The sequence below is a fragment of the Salmo salar genome, unplaced genomic scaffold, assembly GCF_965601325.2.
Source record: "Salmo salar unplaced genomic scaffold, fSalSal1 ptg000347l, whole genome shotgun sequence".
Taxonomy (NCBI): Eukaryota; Metazoa; Chordata; class Actinopteri; order Salmoniformes; family Salmonidae; genus Salmo; species Salmo salar.
This window is the reverse complement of record NW_027675356.1, coordinates 973,558-979,680: the sequence shown is the minus strand read 5'-3', so window position 1 is coordinate 979,680 and position 6,123 is coordinate 973,558.

The following is a 6,123-nucleotide window of genomic DNA, read 5'->3' as shown; positions in this document are numbered from 1 at the left end:
ACTCACTGTTAAATCAGAGACAGTCCCCTATAGGCTGCTGTAAACTCACTGTTAACCAGAGACAGTCCCCTATAGGCCGCTGAAAACTCCCTGTTAACCAGAGACAGTACCTTATAGGCTGCTGTAAACTCACTGTTAACCAGAGACAGTACCCTATAGGCTGCTGTAAACTCCCTGTTAACCAGAGACAGTCCCCTATAGTCTGTTGTAAACTCCCTGTTAATCAGAGACAGTCCCCTATAGGCTGCTGTAAACTCACTGTTAAATCAGAGACAGTCCCCTATAGGCTGCTGTAAACTCACTGTTGACCAGAGACAGTCCCCTATAGGCTGCTGTAAACTCACTGTTAATAAGAGACAGTCCCCTATAGGCTGCTGTAAACTCACTGTTAACCAGAGACAGTCCCCTATAGGCTGCTGTAAACTCCCTGTTAATCAGAGACAGTCGTATAGGCTGCTGTAAACTCACTGTTAACCAGAGACAGTCCCCTATAGGCCGCAGTAAACTCCCTGTTAACCAGAGACAGTCCTATAGGCCGCTGTAAACTCACGGTTAACCAGAGACAGTCCTATAGGCCGTTGTAAACTCACTGTTAATCAGAGACAGTCCCCTATAGGCTGCTGTAATCTCACTGTTAACCAGAGACAGTCCTATAGGCCGCTGTAAACTCACTGTTAATCAGAGACAGTCCCCTATAGGCTGCTGTAAACTCACTGTTAACCAGAGACAGTCCCCTATAGGCCGCAGTAAACTCACTGTTAACCAGAGACAGTCCCCTATAGGCCGCTGTAAACTCCCTGTTAACCAGAGACAGTCCTATAGGCCGCTGTAAACTCACGGTTAACCAGAGACAGTCCTATAGGCCGCTGTAAACTCACTGTTAATCAGAGACAGTCCCCTATAGGCTGCTGTAAATTCACTGTTAATCAGAGACAGTCCCCTATAGGCTGCTGTAAACTCACTGTTAGCCAGAGACAGTCCTATAGGCCGCTGTAAACTCACTGTTAACCAGAGACAGTCCTATAGGCCGCTGTAAACTCACTGTTAACCAGAGACAGTCCCCTATAGGCTGCTGTAAGGTCCCTGTTAATCAGAGACAGTCCCCTATAGGCTGCTGTAAACTCACTGTTAAATCAGAGACAGTCCCCTATAGGCTGCTGTAAACTCACTGTTGACCAGAGACAGTCCCCTATAGGCTGCTGTAAACTCACTGTTAATAAGAGACAGTCCCCTATAGGCTGCTGTAAACTCACTGTTAACCAGAGACAGTCCCCTATAGGCTGCTGTAAACTCCCTGTTAATCTTAGACAGTCGTATAGGCTGCTGTAAACTCACTGTTAACCAGAGACAGTCCCGTATAGGCCGCAGTAAACTCACTGTTAACCAGAGACAGTCCCCTATAGGCCGCTGTAAACTCCCTGTTAACCAGAGACAGTCCTATAGGCCGCTGTAAACTCACGGTTAACCAGAGACACTCCTATAGGCCGCTGTAAACTCACTGTTAATCAGAGACAGTCCCCTATAGGCTGCTGTAAATTCACTGTTAATCAGAGACAGTCCCCTGTAGGCTGCTGTAAACTCACTGTTAATCAGAGGCAGTCCCCAATAGGCTGCTGTAAACTCCCTGTTAACCAGAGACAGTACCCTATAGGCTGCTGTAAACTCACTGTTAGCCAGAGACAGTCCTATAGGCCGCTGTAAACTCACTGTTAACCAGAGACAGTCCTATAGGCCGCTGTAAACTCACTGTTAACCAGAGGTATTCCCCTATATGCTGCTGTAAACTCCCTGTTAATCAGAGAGAGTCCCCTATAGGCCGCTATAAACTCACTGTTAACCAGAGTCAGTCCCCTATAGGCTACTGTAAACTCCCTGTTAATGAGAGACAGTCACCTATAGGCTGCTGTAAACTCACTGTTAAATCAGAGACAGTCCCCTATAGGCTGCTGTAAACTCACTGTTGACCAGAGTCAGTCCCCTATAGGCTGCTGTAAACTCACTGTTAACCAGAGACAGTCCCCTATAGGCTGCTGTACACTCCCTGTTAATCAGAGACAGTCGTATAGGCTGCTGTAAACTCACTGTTAACCAGAGACAGTCCCCTATAGGCCGCTGTAAACTCACTGTTAACCAGAGACAGTCCCCTATAGGCCGCTGTAAACTCCCTGTTAACCAGAGACAGTACCCTATAGGCTGCTGTAAACTCACTGTTAACCAGAGACAGTCCTATAGGCCGCTGTAAACTCACTGTTAACCAGAGACAGTCCCCTATATGCTGCTGTAAACTCCCTGTTAATCAGAGACAGTCCCCTATAGGCCGCTATAAACTCACTGTTAACCAGAGACAGTCCCCTATAGTCTGTTGTAAACTCCCTGTTAATCAGAGACAGTCGCCTATAGGCTGCTTTAAACTCACTGTTAAATCAGAGACAGTCCCCTATAGGCTGCTGTAAACTCACTGTTGACCAGAGACAGTCCCCTATAGGCTGCTGTAAACTCACTGTTAACCAGAGACAGTCCCCTATAGGCTGCTGTAAACTCCCTGTTAATCAGAGACAGTCGTATAGGCTGCTGTAAACTCACTGTTAACCAGAGACAGTCCCCTACAGGCCGCTGTAAACTCACTGTTAACCAGAGACAGTCCCCTATAGGCCGCTGTAAACTCCCTGTTAACCAGAGACAGTCCTACAGGCCGCTGTAAACTCACTGTTAACCAGAGACAGTCCTATAGGCCGCTGTAAACTCACTGTTAATCAGAGACAGTCCCCTATAGGCTGCTGTAAACTCACTGTTAATCAGAGGCAGTCCCCAATAGGCTCCTGTAAACTCCCTGTTAACCAGAGACAGTACCCTATAGGCTGCTGTAAACTCACTGTTAACCAGAGACAGTCCCCTATAGGCCGCTGTAAACTCCCTGTTAACCAGAGACAGTCCTATAGGCCGCTGTAAACTCACTGTTAACCAGAGACAGTCCTATAGGCCGCTGTAAACTCACTGTTAATCAGAGACAGTCCCCTATAGGCTGCTGTAAACTCACTGTTAACCAGAGACAGTCCCCTATAGGCTGCTGTAAACTCACTGTTAATCAGAGACAGTCCCCTATAGGCCGCTATAAACTCACTGTTAACCAGAGACAGTCCCCTATAGTCTGTTGTATACTCCCTGTTAATCAGAGACAGTCGCCTATAGGCTGCTGTAAACTCACTGTTAAATCAGAGACAGTCCCCTATAGGCTGCTGTAAACTCACTGTTGACCAGAGACAGTCCCCTATAGGCTGCTGTAAACTCACTGTTAACCAGAGACAGTCCCCTATAGGCCGCTGTAAACTCCCTGTTAACCAGAGACAGTCCTATAGGCCGCTGTAAACTCACGGTTAACCAGAGACAGTCCTATAGGCCGTTGTAAACTCACTCTTAATCAGAGACAGTCCCCTATAGGCTGCTGTAAACTCACTGTTAACCAGAGACAGTCCCCTATAGGCAGCAGTAAACTCACTGTTAACCAGAGACAGTCCCCTATAGGCCGCTGTAAACTCCCTGTTAACCAGAGACAGTCCTATAGGCCGCTGTAAACTCACGGTTAACCAGAGACAGTCCTATAGGCCGCTGTAAACTCACTGTTAATCAGAGACAGTCCCCTATAGGCTGCTGTAAATTCACTGTTAATCAGAGACAGTCCCCTATAGGCTGCTGTAAACTCACTGTTAATCAGAGGCAGTCCCCAATAGGCTGCTGTAAACTCCCTGTTAACCAGAGACAGTACCCTATAGGCTGCTGTAAACTCACTGTTAGCCAGAGACAGTCCTATAGGCCGCTGTAAACTCACTGTTAACCAGAGACAGTCCTATAGGCCGCTGTAAACTCCCTGTTAATCAGAGACAGTCCCCTATAGGCCGCTATAAACTCACTGTTAACCAGAGACAGTCCCCTATAGTCTGTTGTAAACTCCCTGTTAATCAGAGACAGTCGCCTATAGGCTGCTGTAAACTCACTGTTAAATCAGAGACAGTCCCCTATAGGCTGCTGTAAACTCACTGTTAATCAGAGGCAATCCCCAATAGGCTGCTGTAAACTCCCTGTTAACCAGAGACAGTACCCTATAGGCTGCTGTAAACTCACTGTTAACCAGAGACAGTCCTATAGGCCGCTGTAAACTCACTGTTAACCAGAGACAGTCCCCTATAAGCTGCTGTAATCTCCCTGTTAATCAGAGACAGTCCCCTATAGGCTGCTGTAAACTCACTGTTAAATCAGAGACAGTCCCCTATAGGCTGCTGTAAACTCACTGTTAACCAGAGACAGTCCCCTATAGGCCGCTGTAAACTCCCTGTTAACCAGAGACAGTACCTTATAGGCTGCTGTAAACTCACTGTTAACCAGAGACAGTACCCTATAGGCTGCTGTAAACTCCCTGTTAACCAGAGACAGTCCCCTATAGTCTGTTGTAAACTCCCTGTTAATCAGAGACAGTCCCCTATAGGCTGCTGTAAACTCACTGTTAAATCAGAGACAGTCCCCTATAGGCTGCTGTAAACTCCCTGTTAACCAGAGACAGTACCTTATAGGCTGCTGTAAACTCACTGTTAACCAGAGACAGTACCCTATAGGCTGCTGTAAACTCCCTGTTAACCAGAGACAGTCCCCTATAGTCTGTTGTAAACTCCCTGTTAATCAGAGACAGTCCCCTATAGGCTGCTGTAAACTCACTGTTAAATCAGAGACAGTCCCCTATAGGCTGCTGTAAACTCACTGTTGACCAGAGACAGTCCCCTATAGGCTGCTGTAAACTCACTGTTAACCAGAGACAGTCCCCTATAGGCTGCTGTAATCTCACTGTTAACCAGAGACAGTCCTATAGGCCGCTGTAAACTCACTGTTAATCAGAGACAGTCCCCTATAGGCTGCTGTAAACTCACTGTTAACCAGAGACAGTCCCCTATAGGCCGCAGTAAACTCACTGTTAACCAGAGACAGTCCCCTATAGGCCGCTGTAAACTCCCTGTTAACCAGAGACAGTCCTATAGGCCGCTGTAAACTCACGGTTAACCAGAGACAGTCCTATAGGCCGCTGTAAACTCACTGTTAATCAGAGACAGTCCCCTATAGGCTGCTGTAAATTCACTGTTAATCAGAGACAGTCCCCTATAGGCTGCTGTAAACTCACTGTTAGCCAGAGACAGTCCTATAGGCCGCTGTAAACTCACTGTTAACCAGAGACAGTCCTATAGGCCGCTGTAAACTCACTGTTAACCAGAGACAGTCCCCTATAGGCTGCTGTAAGGTCCCTGTTAATCAGAGACAGTCCCCTATAGGCTGCTGTAAACTCACTGTTAAATCAGAGACAGTCCCCTATAGGCTGCTGTAAACTCACTGTTGACCAGAGACAGTCCCCTATAGGCTGCTGTAAACTCACTGTTAATAAGAGACAGTCCCCTATAGGCTGCTGTAAACTCACTGTTAACCAGAGACAGTCCCCTATAGGCTGCTGTAAACTCCCTGTTAATCTTAGACAGTCGTATAGGCTGCTGTAAACTCACTGTTAACCAGAGACAGTCCCCTATAGGCCGCAGTAAACTCACTGTTAACCAGAGACAGTCCCCTATAGGCCGCTGTAAACTCCCTGTTAACCAGAGACAGTCCTATAGGCCGCTGTAAACTCACGGTTAACCAGAGACAGTCCTATAGGCCGCTGTAAACTCACTGTTAATCAGAGACAGTCCCCTATAGGCTGCTGTAAATTCACTGTTAATCAGAGACAGTCCCCTATAGGCTGCTGTAAACTCACTGTTAATCAGAGGCAGTCCCCAATAGGCTGCTGTAAACTCCCTGTTAACCAGAGACAGTACCCTATAGGCTGCTGTAAACTCACTGTTAGCCAGAGACAGTCCTATAGGCCGCTGTAAACTCACTGTTAACCAGAGACAGTCCTATAGGCCGCTGTAAACTCACTGTTAACCAGAGGTATTCCCCTATATGCTGCTGTAAACTCCCTGTTAATCAGAGAGAGTCCCCTATAGGCCGCTATAAACTCACTGTTAACCAGAGTCAGTCCCCTATAGGCTACTGTAAACTCCCTGTTAATGAGAGACAGTCACCTATAGGCTGCTGTAAACTCACTGTTAA